This window comes from Canis lupus, chromosome 19, assembly GCF_048164855.1.
Source record: "Canis lupus baileyi chromosome 19, mCanLup2.hap1, whole genome shotgun sequence".
NCBI classification, from domain to species: domain Eukaryota; kingdom Metazoa; phylum Chordata; class Mammalia; order Carnivora; family Canidae; genus Canis; species Canis lupus.
The window spans coordinates 22,188,868-22,206,646 of NC_132856.1; positions in this window are offsets into that span (position 1 = coordinate 22,188,868).

Below are 17,779 nucleotides of genomic sequence, written 5' to 3' on the forward strand. Positions count from 1 at the left end.
GTTACAATGTGTATCTTCACACAAAATGAAAACTTGCAGTGTGTTCTGTTAAACACTTGTGTTTTTTTGTTGTTGATGAAGTATTGTGTACTCGGGCTGGGTTGAGAGATTGTGCATTGATAAATCATCTCACCTGAAACCTAGGTGTCGAACATGCGCTAAACTGTGATTTTCTTTATTATAGGAAAGTCATATATGTAGTTTTAAAATCACTGCTAGGTAAGACAATTGGACGTTGAACGTTTAAGCTGCTTCAAGAGTCAGGCAGTTGAATGATGCATTTTAGAACAACACACTCTTTTTTAGCTTACTAGCTCTCAGAATGGATATGGAATCTGTTAAATATAGAGGCAATTCTTTAAATAAGGCCGACAGTTAAAATTGGGAAGCAGGAGAATTAGATTGGAAATGATTTATGATGAGTCTACAGGACATTCAAAAAATAAAGTTAGAAAAGGAAATCCACTGGCTGGATTGGCTACATGACAGCAAAAGATTTTTACTTTTCATCCCTTTTGAATTGGCTGGATATATAGGCAATGCACAGAAACAGACTTTCAGGCAGAAAAATTGAGGGAATTTTTTTTTGTTGTTGTTAGTGTATGTTCTGGCATTGGTTTGGTATTGGCATTATAAGCCTCTGACTATAACCAAGTCAGTTTCTTGTTTTGACAGTTACAAACTTTTTCAATAACCGAGAACCACCCATTCTCTTAAGAGCATTAGACGTTGAAATAAATAGAAGCTGAACTGAACAGCAGCTTTGTTTTTGCCATGCAGCAGGAACATATGGGTCCTTAATAAATACCATTTGAAGATGACATGGGTGTGGTTATTGAGCTGATAATGTGTAATAATCACAGATGTGTATGTCACTTTCAAGAATTGGTATACATTTGCTCACACTCGCCTGTAAGGGGTTTATATATATTCTGTGGAATAAATAATACGAATTCAAAGAGGCAGATTACAGGCAATATTAAGTCATTTAGGTATGAGGTGGTTTCACTGGCAGCTGAAACTTGTTCTCATGGTGGCTTACTAATGCATCTAAAAGGCTTATTTATAATGAGAAAAGAAAAGAGGTATACTTTTAGATATTTTAGGTATAAAATCCTTGATTGTTCTAATCATATTGACATTAACTTTACCAAGACAAGGTGATATGTTTACTAACTTGGAAGTGGTCATGTTATTAAGTTGGTGTTTGACTTAAGTACTGCAGGAAGTGCACGACACCCCATCGTGTACAGGGGGTGATCTTTTGATTCCTTCACCTCTACCTCATTCCTTGCTTATGGGACTCCTAGCTCAGGGTATGTTTAACCTTGCTGCAGGCAGTTTTGAGAAGATATAAGATCATACTGAGATGCTGTCCTTAGGAATAAAGAGTTAAGGCAAGTGAGGTATTTCTTTACCCCCACGGAGAAGTTAAGCTATAGCCTCTCGAAGAGGTAAACTTTAGATATTTGGGTTAGAGGAAGAAATGTGGTTTTCTGGTTCTTGGGGACGGAATGAATAAGCAACAGAGACCAAAAAGCTTGGTACTTGAGGAGAACAATGAATAATTCCCTTTGGCTGGGACATAAAGTTCATAAAAGGGAAGACCGAAAATGAGTTGGTAGGGTAGCTGACATACTACCATGGAAAACTTCAAATTCAGGTTCATAAGCAAGTGATCTGTTTTGGTACCATTAATTAATATTAATAATAGTAGACAACATTTGCTGTGGGTAAGGTATCAAGCACAGTGATTTCCAGTTCATTCTGTTTTACCCCCTATATGAATCCAAAGTGGGTACTATTATTATCCATAGATTACCATACAGGTGAGGAAATTGAGTCATGGAAGGGGTGTGTGATCTTTCCAGAGGCAGAGTAATGAGATGGAGTCATGATTTCCAATTGGTTTTGTGACTCAAGGACCAGCCTTTTTTTTTTTTTTTAAGATTTTATTTATTTATTCATAAGAGACACAGAGAGAGGAAAATGAAGCAGAGACATAGGCAGAAGGAGAAGCAGGCTCCCTGCAAGGAGCCCGATATGAGGCCTGATCCCAGGTCCCAGGATCACGCCCTGGGCTAAAGGCAGACACTCAACCCCTGAGCCACCCAGGTGTGCCCAGGACCAGCCTTTTGACGATTCTGACTACACAGCCAATGGGCATAATCAGGGTTTTTATGAGCACAGTTCTCTCTTGATCTGGGTGGAGCTCCAGGGATAGTTCTTTTGTTGTCATTTTATAGAATATAGTGAAGAGCCCAAATTAGAGGAAATTGTGGTGTTTCTGGTGAGCCGAAATCCGAGTCTTCAGTAGGATAGTTGTAAAGATTGGAAAGACGATAATGGAAGGGATGTGTATAAAAAGTCATGAAGTGTTATCCACCGGACTTGGTATGAAGGTGATGGAGATTCAGTGTTCCCAGCACTTGTTCCCAAAAAAAGGAGAGGGACAGGCTGGGAAGAGATGAGCAGAGGTTTGGATACCATGTTAGGTGCAAGAGTTAACTTTAGGCAGAATCTTTCTGGGAGATAATGAAATACACATTGAACATAACCTTGGGAAGGTAGTTGGGCTGGAGATGTGGATTGGAAGCCAAGAGAATAAGTATATATATATAGAGAGAGACTGGTACATTTAGTTAGGGGGGGAGAAGAAAGACTGGCTGGAGAAGGAGATCAGGAAATAAGTCAGCCTTATGAGATAAAGAAAAATCTTTCTGCACATTGGAGATGACAGATTTGTAGGCCACGCTTCAGACACATACCTATACATATTCATATTTGTATACATATTCATGTACATATTTATATATGTATTCCTATATACATTCATATGTATCACTGTGTATTTGTATATGTATCTTGAGCATGCACTGTTCCCTTAAGCACACATATGTATACTTGGGAGCCTTTCCCACCTCAGTTAGCAAGTGGGGAGAGGCTAGGTATCAGTCTGTCACATGAGTGGCCGACTTGGGAGGATTCTGCTCCAAGGTGCTACAACTTGAGGGCAGTAGAGGAAAGATGGAGTTTCCTTCTAGAATGTGTGCGGTTCAGCCCAACACAGGATTGTATACCCACCCTCCCCCCCCCCCCCAAATGCATTCCAACACAGAAGCCTGGCTGCTTTAAATGCTATAGTAAATGCTAAATGATCTATAATAGGATTTTACAGAATTCAGCAAGATTACCATTATGTTGTGAAATATGGGCTAAGAGTGTGGTCAATAAATGTGTTAACTTTTCATTTGGGGTGATATTTTTCTTCTTTGAAAATCCATTCATCTGCTAAAATGCATATGGGAAGCTCATTGCTTTTGCCAATGAGTGTGGTTAAGAATTTTTTTCCTTCCCTTACCTCCTCTTAATTACTAATAATGGTAACAGTTAAGACTTCCAGGTCTTTAATTTTTTTTTTTTTCCGACAACCAAAGAAATGTTATTGCTAAAGTCTGTTTGGTAATATTGTTTGGAGAATGAGATAGTGCTCCCCCCACCCCCTTTTCAAGTTGCCACAGAGTGATTTCCTTTCAGGTTCTATAAAATGTCACCCCAGCAAAACTTGCCCTCCCACGTTGGTAGACTTAAGTTTCTACTTCTTGTCTTGATTCCTTATGTTGGACATTTACTAAAGGGTTAGAATGGTTTGTAGCACCTTAAAGCTTCGGTGCCACCCACTGCTCATACTCCCGATACTGTGAAATTCATATGAATCCTTTACAGGTGGTGACACTCATTTTAAGAAAATAGATTTAGCAAAATTGTGCAGGTCTTTGCACCAGTGTCAACTTTGGGATATCGTTCACATGTCTCCTGGGAGTCTCTAGTTGGCCATGTTACTGAGGGTTTTGTCATAATGGCTTGAAAAGTCATTAATCAACTGAGGTCACCCTGACTTTTGAGATTCTAATAAAATTGGCTTGAGCCTTTATCTTATTCCCCATGGGAATTCCAATGAGGATTCTTGGAGACTTCATTTTCATGATTGATTTTGGCTAAAGAACTCTCAATATTCTTTCTTCTCACTGCTGTTCTCTTTTCTCCTCTTAGAGTTGGAAGTTAGCTCCTGTTCATGATTTCCTTCCACACAACTCACAGAGGACATGGGAGTTGAGGAAGTTCCAGGAAGTTTGTATCAGAGAAGTTTAGAATCAAATGTTCAACAGTGCTGCTCTTAAAATACGTATTTGCTCCTGCTAAATTTGTTCTTGGACTGCTTTCTCCATAGCTCATGACCTCCAAAAGTCTAACTTGTCCCTTCTTCTGTTCTCCTCTCTTCCCTCCTGTTTCTTCTTTCTCCTCACCTCTTTGCTTTCTGCTACCTGCTTATATTTCTTAAAAACAGCAGTTTAGCTTTCTCTTTGTGTTCAGCATCTCCTTTGAAGCCGATTCCTGGGGGCCCTCTCTTCCACATTTCAAGCAGCATATCAAGAAGGAGCTGCTCACTGGTGGAATGATCACCTTTCACCTATCTACTTGCGTACACACTACCTCATTTTCTTCTCCTCCAAATGGAGCAAAAACTAAGATGACTTTGCATAGAGAAACATGTTAGGGTTTTATTCCAGTTTTGGCCCTGTCCATCAAACTCCATTCTTTTTAGCTTCTCCCCGTAAATCAACCAAATAGGTTGTGTCTTGAGTTGCACAGAGGACTTTGAAGCACGAGCTCTAAATACCAGCCTTTTCTTCCCATTAATTTTTATTTTCTTCTACCAGGCCTCTCTCCTCCAGATCCTGGGGCAGAACAGAAACAAACACACACATACAAAATCTCAGCCTCACAGATGCCGTAGCTTATAGGAATATTTAACATCATTTTATGTGTGTTTTTCCTTTAATTATCTAACCTTGCTTATAAAGTTTCCCACTTCATATGCTATAGTTAAAGCAAGTCTTCTATGGGATGAATTCTCTACCTTCCTTGAAAGTTGAGGACGTTAATAAAGTAGTTAAGTGGTGCCTTTTGGTGCAGAGCTAGCTGAAAGCATTTGCAGTGAGTGAACCACCTGGAGCCGACTCATCTCCTCATGGCACTCTACCATAATCATGTCAGCCAGCCTGGCTATCTTATAATAGGAGGAGGGCCATCGGGCAATTTCCTGATGTTATTTTTTGTAATTTTCCCAGTGACCTGCCAGACCTGGAGTTACAAACACTCTGAGAAATATCTACCAACCCTGAAATGAACATGTATTTGTTACTTTGTACATTCTGATATTCCATGTAAATGTAACCGATCTACATCACCAGAGTTGTGGTAACCAGTGCCTGGGGTCCTGGAATCCCAGGGTTTTGTGAAATACAATCCCTGAATATTTCAGGATTTGGGTTAGGGTGAATTTGGTTGTAAGCAACAGAAAGTCCAAATGAGGCAGGCTTCAACAGCATCACAGGCAAGTCCTTATTAGTAGGTAGACTCTAAAAGACTTGATCCAGCTCTCTGTGCTGTTTTCCAGGGTTGTTGGTCTATCAGACTGGCCTTATTTGCGGTTGTAAGATAGTGCCTGGCAACTGTTAAATTAAAGGTTTCCTTGAAAATGCCAAGAAGGAGAGAGAAAGGGGATCTTTTCTTAAAAGTATCAGAAATTTTTTTGACACTCTGATTGGAGTGCTTTCCAGCATATTATACCTGCCCACTGGCCAGGGAGGTACATATGTTAATTGACATATCCCAGGTAGCACTTTATTCACCACTGGAGCCGGGGTAGAGTCAGCTTCCCCAGAATGGCCAGATTCCCCAACTGTCCATTGGTTACATTTGGGAGAGATTTGGAGGAAAGGATGTTGTGTACACAGCTTAAAATGTATACTTCATTGAGCTGTTTCCTAGGTTTCAAAAGGCCTAAAGTTAATTCAGTCATTTGCATGAGATAAGACTTGTGGGGTTAACCAAACCATCAAGTTTTTTGGCTTTTGGCCATAAATATTTCAATCTGTGAGCTCTGATTGGCAATTTGGTAGATATTCTGTATGAATTAATTAATACTTAGCAACTAAGTATGAAAACTTTGTGTGGGTAAGCATGCTTGGAATTTAATAAAAATCATCGAGTTTTAAAAAAAATTGGGAACCTCTTGTCTCAGCCTTCTGAGTCAATAGCAGATAAAACTAAGTGTAATTCACCTAAGAAGTGATGACCAGTTGAAATACTGTGCAGATGTGGAAAATATGACATTCAGTTGTACTCGTCTTATTTCCAGAGTTTAAAATTCAGCATTTCAAGTCCTCCTTTTTTTTTCTTTTTTTCAGATATGGTAAGTTTTAAGTTTTACTAGCTTGTTTTAAAAACATTAATCATATGGAAAGAAAAAGATGATGAATTTTTAACACTGCTACGATAGTATCTATGACTCAACAACAGAAATTGTTGTTCGTAGAACACCACAATACAATTCTGTCTTGGGGAAAACAGTTGAAAGGCTGCAGAAGAGATGCATATTCAAGAGTAATGAGAGACGAATGTGGTAATGGAAGATCATTGTACAAGAAGACATTTTTAAGAAGACTAGCCAAGCTGTTGAGGAAACCTTATTGTTAAAGAATAAACACTGTGTATATCAAACACTGAAGGGGTGGAGTGTCATCAATGGTAATGTGAACTTATCCTAAGTTGCAGGAAGTCTCTCATGCTCAGTGCATTTGGGAGACATTTCCATTAGAGTAAAGGAAGCTCCGGGAATCTTCTCCCAGTCATCCTGCATACATTATCAGTGCAGAGAGATACTTGGTCTCAAGCTTTTGGCCTAGACTCATGCTGAGCCTCTTGGACTTTGATGGCTATTGTTTTACCTGACTTACGCAACCTAGGTTGTTTTGGACTGACTGTCTCTTAGCCAGTTGCCAGGCTAGGGATTCTTGGCCAATGCAGAAGAGTCTTCTGGCTGTAAAATAAGAATCCACTGCTCCCCATGACGAGGCTGGCCAACCTGATGTTCTTGGGTAGCCTGCCTGACCTTCTGTCCACTAGGGATCCACATTTCAGACTCCTCTGCCACCCCAGAAGACAGATTGCTACATCTGGATGTCTTATTTACATAGTCTTTAGTTTTATATCCCTGCCTGCACCCATTTCCGTGGTTGATTCTTTTCCAAACTTGGCCATTCTCATGTATTCTTCACATTTTTCTAATGTGGGTCTGAATACCCCCCTATACTTGATTTGCTTTTATCTCCCTTGAAGTCCCCTTGTTTGTTAGAATATGTCCATTTAAAAAGGAAATTTTACATCATCCCTTAAAAGGAAAAAAAAACAGTATCAGTTACTCTACTCATCAGGCTCTAGCCTGATGGTAACCTCAAATAAATACAATGAACAGAATGATGGCATACCCAGGAGTTGGCATCAATTTTCTCTAAAGGCCAGGTAGTAAATATTTTTGGCTTCACAAACCATATGGCTTCTGGTGCAACTGCTCACCTCTTGCATTGTAATCCCAAATCAGCAAGGAACAGTTCATAAATAAATGGTCATGACTGTGTCCCAGTAAAGCTATGGATGCAGAAATTTGATTTTCATGTAATTTTTTCACGTGAAATATTACTCTTTGATTTTTTAATCTCAATCATGAAAAATACGAAAGCCATATTTAACTTACAGGTATTACAAAACTCAACAGCAGGCTAGATTTGCCTATGGGCTGTAATTTGCTGATCCATGGAAAAAATTCTCTGTATTCTCTTGCCTACTTCTGCTTCAGGTCCTGGGCTGGAGAGGTTCTTTATTTGTTAAAAATACACATTAGCGTGTATTAACTATCAGACCAGGGCCCAGGTGAGGCTTTGTCCTTGACATCATGAGAAGGTATGAAAGGGAACTGGAAGGAGAACTTCCAAGCATGCAGTTCAGTGTAATATATTGTCATGTGTATACCACGTGAAATCATCAGAATGGCTTAAGTCTAGAGCTTTGAGAACTGTTGCCTTTGTCAGTTTGTTCTGCTGTGTTCTAAACCTCACACAGATGACTTGAAGATAGAGATACAAATACACATAAGTGGAGAACTAGAGAAAGGGAGAATTTTCAACATCACATCTAGAAATAGCCAAGATCAGCAATAGGAAAGGAAGGGGTGAAAAAAAATGAGTGTTTTTGATAAAGGAGCAAATTACCCAAAAGAAGAACTTCTGAGACCAGAATTTGGCAAATCTTTAATTTTTGCCAGTCAACCCATTACTGTCTCTCCTTTTCCTGTACTGTCACAGTGTGATACTGCATATTACCCCTTCCTCTCCCTGTGCTGACTTCTTTGGTATTTGTATATCACATCATTCTCTTCCAGAAGTTTCTAATGTTAGTATTCCTTCTCTCCTGGCAGAAGGAACGAGGAAAGTTAGTGACCTGGAATAATGTCTCCATCCAATCACCTTCTGTCCATTTATGGGGATTCATTCAGTGTTCAGCCTCCAACACAGGTTTTTCTTCTTTTTTTTGGGGGGGGGTAGTTCTTGATTACACTTTATGTACAGTTTGGATAGGAATCCTTGAGTTATTTCTTTTTTTTTTTAATTTTTATTTTTTATTTATTTATGATAGTCACACGCAGAGAGAGAGAGGCAGAGACATAGGCAGAGGGAGAAGCAGGCTCCAGGCACCGGGAGCCCGACGTGGGATTCGATCCCGGGTCTCCAGGATCGCACCCTGGGCCAAAGGCAGGCGCCAAACCACTGCGCCACCCAGGGATCCCCCTTGAGTTATTTCTTGATGAGATTCTTTAGTAGAAGATGAGGACCAGTGTGGCTTCATCTCATCACTTGAGATAGAGATTTGGAAGATAGAAGAATTTCACTGATATTGACATTTGGATATTTTCCAAGCTTTGTATTATGATAGACACAAACACCAAATTCTGAGGAGACATTTATATGGAACATTCATAAGGTAGTAATTATTACTATAACCTAAAAAGTAATCAGTCTTCATGTTACCAGCACAAAAAATGACTTTTAATTCAAAACAAGCTTCTTAAAACAAAGTTGTTTTTTCAAGTTGCTTTACTTTCCAGGATCAACATGAATCAGGAAATCTTATACCAGGAGTATTAGCTGATATGTTCTAAAATGTGGTAGTATAGTTGTTAAGTAATTTATCCAAGTTGGGAAAAGGGATCTGGTTTCAAATTTTGGCTATGTTACTTAGTAACTTTGTGACCTTGGGAAAGTTATTTAATCTTTTTAAGCCTTAGTTTTCCCACTGACTATGGAAGTGAAGAAGCACCTATCTCACTACAGGCATGGAAAGTATCCTAGTTTATCAGATCCTTTGGGTTAAATGGGATTTTGCAAAAATAGTTTGAGCACAGTGCATGGTATATAAAAAAGTAATGTCCCCTTTGTGTGCTATCTGTTTACCTAATTAAATAAAAAGTATTTCAAATTATTATATTTTGCTGGCTGTCTAAGCTCTGGAGTTCAATGGAAGCGGGCATTTGACTCTGGGAATCACCAGTGCTGTAAACAGCCATCTCACCTTTCTGTACTTTAGATGTCTTGGTTTGAAATAATTTTCTCTTATGTAGAAAGGAGGTATGCATGGAGTTCATATAAGACCAGAATTTGGGTGACTTCACATCAGTGAGTCCCCTAAAGTTGCTTAAACTCAGGAAACACTGACTCACACACTTTAACACCTTAACATCAGTTCAGTTGCACCTGCTCAACCGTTCGCCATTTTGTTTTTTTCCTGCAGTTTTTATGAATTTCAAGAATGAAAAAGGAAGAAAGAATCTCTTCTGCATTTCACTCACTTTTAAGTTTCTTTTTGCAAAAGGCTAATAATAAATACGATAGTTGTCATTGTCCTTCCTTCTTTCTGCCCCAGTCACTTTTTTTTTTTTCTATTTCTTACATCAGCTTCTACATCTGGAGAATGTGTGTGACCTGTAGAAGTCATCCTCCAGTGCATGGTTCTTAGATGTGGTCTATGTGATGAGAGAAGGCTACAGTGCAAGGCCATCAGAGGGGCCAGAGAAAAAGTTTAAAAGCCAAACCAAGAACTAATTTATACGAAGTTGGAAGCTGAAGATGGTGGTGACATTTTTCTTGGTCCCTATTTTGGGGAAGAACAAATTCTAACCATAATTTAAGCTCAGTTGGGTTCATAGGTTTGCAAATTCTAGGTTGATATTTTTCCTAATTGGCTAAACTGGAATTCAGAACCAGGTTTGTTTTTCCCCAACTTGAGTGATTACTTAATTTAAACTACCATTGCTTTAGAACATGTTAACTAGTATGCCTGGTAATTTTAAGGCACATATTTTAAGACATGAGTCACAACTTTAAGGACTAAGGTGAAAACATTCAAATATCCTCCAGAAATAGATGTGGAAGGACCAAGAGCCATATATATCCCATTCGGGGGAGAACCAGTTGTTTTAGTACAGTAGATTTTGGGAACTCAGCCATACCAGTTAGCTGTCCCTGGCCTTAGTTTACTTGTCTCTACAATGGAATTATTGTTTGTAAGGATCCCATGGCAGAATCCATGTGAAATAGTTTTGTAATGTTTTGTAATTACACAGCCCGTCAGATGTCATTGGATGGAATCTTTGAAATAAATGCCTCTGGAGATTTCATCTTCCATAAGTTTCACCCAGTGAGCAAGAACACTGGACTCTCTTTGGTTCTTTGGATGGTTCACACAGCGTTTGAGAATTGGAAATTTTAGTTTGCCGTCAGTGAATCTGGCATCAGGTCCCCAGTTCATGTCCCCTCCCCCCTCCTTTTTCCCCTGTCCCTTCCATAATCAGATTCAGCATCCTTTCAAACTAGGAGAGTAAAAAGAAAAAAAAAAAAAAAGGAAAAAGGCCTATTTTCACAAGTTAATGCTTTAGCACCACCATGTACTATAAGTTCTAAGGCTGCTTTTACAAAATCCTCTTCCCTGTAGGACCTTCTAGCCTTGTTTTTATCAATAGCTAGTGCAAGTGATCTCTTCATCCTGGTCCTTTTAATGACAATATTATTTCCAAGTGTGAAATCAGAGTATTTTACTTGGAGAAATGATTTAATTTCCTCACCATGTTGCAGTTTAGAATGTCTCCTTGTACTTTTTATTCTTTACTTGGGGATACATCCAAGTTCTCAGATATTAGAATTTAAATTTACTATGATAAGCTGAGAATTCACTTGAAGATGCCTTTTAGTTATTTCTCTCTAGATTTTTAAGTCTCTCAAGGTAAGATATGCTATGCAAAAATATGAAAGCAAACCCCCAAACAAGTGGATACATCATTAAGTGACACTGAAATCGTATACCATTTCTTCCCCGTATCACACTGTTTAGTCTGCCTGAATTCCAGCTGTTTCTTTACTCAGGCCACCTTGTTGTGTCTTCCTCCAAATTTATCTAAGTAGAAGAATTAAAAAAAAAAAAAACCCTTGGGATTTCTTTCTCTGAGCAAGCTGAGAGCACCCCTCACCCATTCCCCACTACTGCTACACTACTGCTAAAAAAGTGAGCTTTACTTTTTTATCTCTTCTTTAGAAGACATTTAGACGTAACTGCTTCCACCCAATCTGGTCACTGTTGGAGTCTTTTTCTCTTAGTCTTAGGGCAGGTCTGGTTTAATTTTGGGGTGGGGGGCATTTCACTCGACATGGCTAGAGTTTTTCACAAGCCTATTAGCAAGGAGATAAATTTTGCTTCACATGAAGGACCAAGCAGTCTTCTCATTCAACATGTTAACCTTTGAGTCTGAAGATGCCTGGTGGGCATGAGCAGAAACCAGACATGGCATGGGCATGACAATGCCCACTTTGATACCATTGTCTCCCTGTTCAAGGAGTACCAGGGAATTTGCAGTAATTTTATTTGTTTTTGGCATGTTCAGTGCCTCCAGCTCTTTAAAATTGGCAAGTAAATGATGGTACTTTCAAGTTATGATCCTTGAGAACAACCCTGTTACTTGGATAGTTGAACAATCATAATTTTGCTGCTTTTTTTTTTTGCTACTTGCCATAGTTTTAGGGTCCAGATACTCCTTTAGCTCATTTTCTGACAGGTTTTGCAGAATGAGAATCCTAAATAAATACTTACAGAAAAGAGTCTTGCTTTAATAGCATATGTGCAGAAATACTTCTGTGTTTTAGTGGAAGTTACTCCCATTATAACCCTTTATGGATGCTCCCTGCTGAGAAAGCATTCTAGAAATGGATGTCAACCAAGGGAGATTCATTCATTCCATACGTTTTCTAATTTCAAAAAATGTACACCATCAATATTTTTTCTTAATTGAACAGTTTGTTGAACAGACGGGTGCTTTAATTATGGTGGTCTAAATTTACACACATTGCAGTGGTATTTTGCTACATTAATTACCTTACTTGTCAAGAGTAACAGGTAATTACTTCATCAACTCACCCTCCTGCAGTACATGGAAGCATAACTTTATTTGAGCAGATACAATAAACCAGAGTAGAGCCACCTTCCACCTTAGCTTTCGATAAGGGGTGACAGTTTCCGTGTGTTTGTTTTATAATGAGTCAGGTAGAGGTAAGTGCCCCGGATTCTTTGGGTCTGTCCACATAAGATCCAAGCCCAGAAACATTCGTAGACTCAGTATGTGGATGGGAAGAACCCTTTGAAATAATTGAATACATCAGAAGTCTCCTTATGTGTTTCAGAGACGGGGAGTGACTTTTCTAAGACCACACAGTAAGTAAATTAGCGTAAAAACCAGAATTGGCACAGATTTCACCCCACCAGGCTGCCACGAAGTTTAGTGCATTTTAATGAATTTTTAAAAGTAATTATAGAAAAATCGTTTGGTATGGTGTACTTTGAATATTCATTCACTGCATCTCCCTTGTTTGAACTTTTAACCAGAGCTTTGGCTGTGTGAGGAAGAGTATTTATCCTGTATTTTGTTGAACTGCCAGGTACAACTCCTGTCATTTAATTTCCTCTCGAGTGTACTAGTGTCAGCTTTTATGACAAGTTGTGTTAAAATTCTACTTTAACATGTTTTTCTGTAAAGGCGTGAACATTTTGGAGCATATAGGATGCCCCTAGCAAAATTATGCAGCGTTACCTCTTCTGGTTGCCATGGCGTAGAAAGAAAGGATTTTGTTAGCTTTTAGGTGTGGTGCAGAGTATACACAATGACATAATAGAGGCGGACTCTCTTAAAAGGCTTTGTCCCCTTTTTAGTCAAACACCTGTGACAAAATTACGAACTGTGGTTAACATACACTACTTACAAGTGGTTTTTCAGAGTCATCCAGGGCAGAGGAGCTCAGCTTGCAAAAAACTTCAGTACCTACGCTCCCCGTGCACCTGGTAGCAGGAGTGGAGTGACATTAAAAAGAAGTTCAAGACATCGAGGGTTATGGATCTAACTTGGAGAAATGATGAAATGGCTTGTAGGAGACAGGGTGGGTGTCCTGAGGGGTGATTTGAGCTGTACGAGGATCTCCTACACCTCCCTGCACCTCACCTCCTGATGCCTGAAGTGCTGACATAGATGCCTTAGTCCTGTAACTTTAGTTTGTCTCGTGTATTTCAAATCATTCTGGAGTCTGCAGCTCATTATATCATTGCTCAGAGTTACTGGGTTTTACTTTCTCCTTAGTTTTTTTTCTCTTTTTTTTTTGTAAATGAAGGATAGCATAGGCTAACTTGATTTAGTCATTCATGGGTCCAACAAATCTCCCTGAGCACCTGCTGTGTGACATTGATTGGCGAGGGGGAAGGGTGCCTCATGAGGGAGGACACAGAACAGATTCCTGGGTTCATGGAGTTTCCCTTCATGTAGATGAAGGCAGAGGGAGTAAAGAGTGAAAGGGAAGTCCATATACTTCCATATGATGAAAATGCATGAAGGAAATCTCATACAGCTCATACCTTGGGGAAAGGGTGCTTAATTCAATCAGAAAATGCATCAGACATAAGATCTAAGGGTTGAGAATGATCTCCACATACAAAGAGCTGGGGGAAGAACTGTCCACATACAAGCAATGCTGAGGACCAAGCCCCAGAGTTGGGAATAAGAACGTGGTGAGAGAGAGCAGTGTGGCTATCTGTGACTGGCAGGGATGGAGCTGGGTCGGGGGGTAGGGTATGGGAGAGGCTGGAGGAGTGTGCAGAGGGCTGAAGCTTATTCTCAGACTGATGGCAGAGCCCTGGAAGACAGTCACTTCTGAGTCAGGTGTCAGAGTGAGCTACATGGGCAGCCTTTGGAGAATAGGTTGCAGAGCTTCAAGTATTTCCTGGAGAGTAGACTTCTTTGGGAGAGAAGATAAAGTTCTGGTCCCTTGAGCTTGAGCAAGAAACCTTGGTAGAGGCCATACCAGAGACAGACTCAGCTGGTTTTGTCCTTCATGAATCAGAAACTCTGGGGTTAGGACCCAGCAGTCCTGTTAGGACAAGCCTTCTGGGTGATTCAGATGAGGACTTGAATTTGGATATTAGTGCCCGAAGGACTTTCCAGTTCTCCAAACTCACTGTTGACATTCTACAGAAGAGGAGACCCCGTAAAGGGGTCGAGCTAAGTGGTCGTCCAAGGCTAACAAGAATCTGGGTCCTTTGAATCTATTCCAGTGCTCTTTCCTCAAGGGTTTATGGAGTTAAAGAATAAACAAAACCCACTTTTTTTCCTGAGGACTAATTATGATGTTGATAATGGAGAAGGTGGCTGGGGTTTTAAGAAGGCATAATGCTGTGGTGTGTGAACTGAGGCTGCTTCGTTTCTCTTGTTCCTATTTTCTCTGATCATTTAGAAAAGCAATTTCAGTGTGAATAACCCCTCTCCTTTCTCCCTGGCAGCGGTAGAAAAACAAGTGTTTTGTATTAAGTTACACCATTGGGTCACCTAGCAGAGGATAATAATATTCTTTTATTTCTGAATCACTCAATATATTTGGCCTTGTTTTTGGTTTGGAAGCCCTGTTGCTCCCAGGTTATGTTTTTAAAGTCCTTGGAGAAACAGATTATTTCAGGGCACAGTGCTTGTGCTTGCTCATATGTATTTTGATCAAGAGTGCCATTGGAGAATATTCCTTTGGAGAATCTCCTCACTCTCCACCCAGTCCTTTCTACCTGGCTAAGTCCTGCTTACCTTCAGTGTCTTTGGCTTATAGATCGCTTTTGCCCTGACGTCTTTTCTCACTTCTTACGCTTAGGTCAGATTTGTATGGTAGGTTATTCCCATGCATTTGTGTTGGTTTCCTAGTAGACTATGGACCTCATGAAAACAGAGACCTTCCTTGTCTCAATTCCAAACTATGTTCAGCATCAGACACAGTGTAAGTACTGAAAAAGCAATTATCCAGTGAATGCTTTCTCTCTTAATTGATAATTATCTGTGACTCCATTTATCAACAATAGGTTTTTGGAAGGACATGGTGGTGGGTCTTTTCAAAAGTTACATAGAATAATAAGGCATGGTCCCATGGGAACAAGATGGGAGAAGTGGAGACAAATACCAAACTAAATATTTTTTCAATGTAAATCCTAGTGAAGGCTACAACAAGGTGTAAACTGCATTGGGACATGTTTTTCTAGCCTCTGTGTCTAACAACACACTTATTTCGGTGGCTTAACATAATACAGGTGTGTGTTAATACTCCTTTCATGTCAGTGCATGTCCACTGAACCTCCTCCATCTTTGTACTTGCTACAAGGAATAAGGGGTCCCCACAGTCATGGAGGGAAGAGGAACAGGGAGCATGGTTGATGATTTGGCATTCTTGTAAGTGGTACATCTTGCTTCTCTCACATCCCTTTGACCAGAAATCAGTCTGGGCCAGGGAAATTGGGCACTGTGATCTGCCTGTGTCCCCAGGAAGAAGAAAATGAAATGGAATTAGTTATCTTGTGTTAGTCCCAAACAACGTGTTACTTTGGTTTTAGCCACTGGGGTTTGATCAAAAGGAAGCATAGCACCTTCTGTTTTTGTAGCCTGCTCATCAATAAATACCCTTGTTCTCCCAGAGATCAAGAAGAGTGATAGCCCTCCGAGGCCCTTCATTTTTGCATGTCATGAGGAGAATGTCTTTCATTTAAATCCCAACTAAGAGCTCATCTTCCTCTGGGATTGGGTAGGGCGATTTGTTGATGAGCCAGGCTGTAGCGTACGTTGCCTCCACCGTCCCATGAAATATTCTACCCCAGGTGGCAAATTAGTCTGATGACACACAGATTGGCTTTCATATGGCAGGGCCTGTCTGTGTACTGCAATTGGCCCTAATTTTTCTCTTCTACTCCTGGAGGAAACAAATTTGGAGAAAAGAGTTTGCCCATTGTGAGTGAGGACTAATTAAACCTTTCCCACTTGCCATTTTTAAGGGCTTGCAGAGGACATCTGTTAGGTTTTCTAGTGTTAGGTCTTCAGGAGAAAACTAAAGTTGATTTTTATGACTTTAGGTTTTTTTTTGTGTACTAATCTGTTTATTTTTGTCTAGAAAATTATGGGAAATTTTTCATGATACATTAAGTGAAGGAAAAATATAATGAAGTGTTTACTTTATGATGCCCTATGTTTTTTTTTTTTTTTAGAGAAAGGTATGGGGGCACCTGGGTGGGTCAGTGATTGAGCTTCTGCCTTTGCCTCAGTCATGATCCCGGGGCCCTGGGGATTGAATCTCACATCAGGCTCTCTGCAGAAAGCCTGCTCTTCCCTCTGTCTATGTCTCTGCTTTTCCCTATGTCTTTCATGAATGAAATGAAATTCTTAAAAAAAAAAAAAAAAGATATATTTCTTCTTCCATTGTCTTGCTGACCATGGTGGTTCTCAGAAAAGGAGCTGACATCTTTACAGTCCTCATTCTTTCTGCCATCCTTCCAGCTGAGTGAGAAGCTTGGCTAGGTCGGTGGAAAGATCTGCAGCAGCTGGATTTTGAGAGCCTTGTAAGGCCAAGGGTAGGGTTTTGATCTTTAAGAGTACTGGGGAACCATTGAAAGTATGCAAGCAGGGAATGTGTGCTGAGTAGGTATGCATTCATGCATGTGTAGTATGTGAGTGTGTGTGTATATGTCTGTGTGTCTGTGTCTGTGTCTGTCTGTCAGAGAGAGATGGATGACAAGAAGGAAAACAGTGAATGATGATCCCATTTGCCATGTGTTTTTTTGGCTGTTGGGAAAGAGCCTCCATAGGAGAGTGAGTGTGAAGACAGCATGGCGCCCCTTCCCAGCTGATACAAGAGAGAGGTCTCCTCCCTCTTTGTGCACAGAAGTTACTTGTCAATCAGGAGCCTCCCATCTCAGCTTCAAAGCAGGCAGCACTTTGGGGGTAAATATTTATGAAATGCCAAGCTTTTGTGATCAAGATGTATTTTGTTTTTAATGAGCAAATGACTCACAATTATTTTAAGTCATTAAAAGACAAATTATTACGTGCCATCATGGAAAAAGGAGAGGGGAGAAAGTATAATTTTGTAGCAAGCAATTTACTGGCAGCTATAATCCAGAAGCACTCAACCTCTTTAAACAAAATTATTTATATTTTTTTAAAGGCTGGAAGTATAAAAATTTATTTGTGGAATCCCATCGGAAAGACTTGTAAAAAAGTAAGGTGGTCTATTCATTTGCTTCAAAGAATGTTGATTGTGTAAGATGCTATAAACGCTGTGCTTGGGACAGGAGAGATAGCACAAATCTCTCAAGATACTTCTGATCTGAAAAAGAAAGGCAATCAAAAGCCTTTTAGAAGTGAATATAAATTTCTTTTTCTTTTTTAAGTTCTGATAACTCAGATTCTGTAGCCAATATTTTAGATATTGCCTGTTCTAAAATACTGAACATAAATAATCCCGAAGTATCACCAAGTCACATTTCCTCC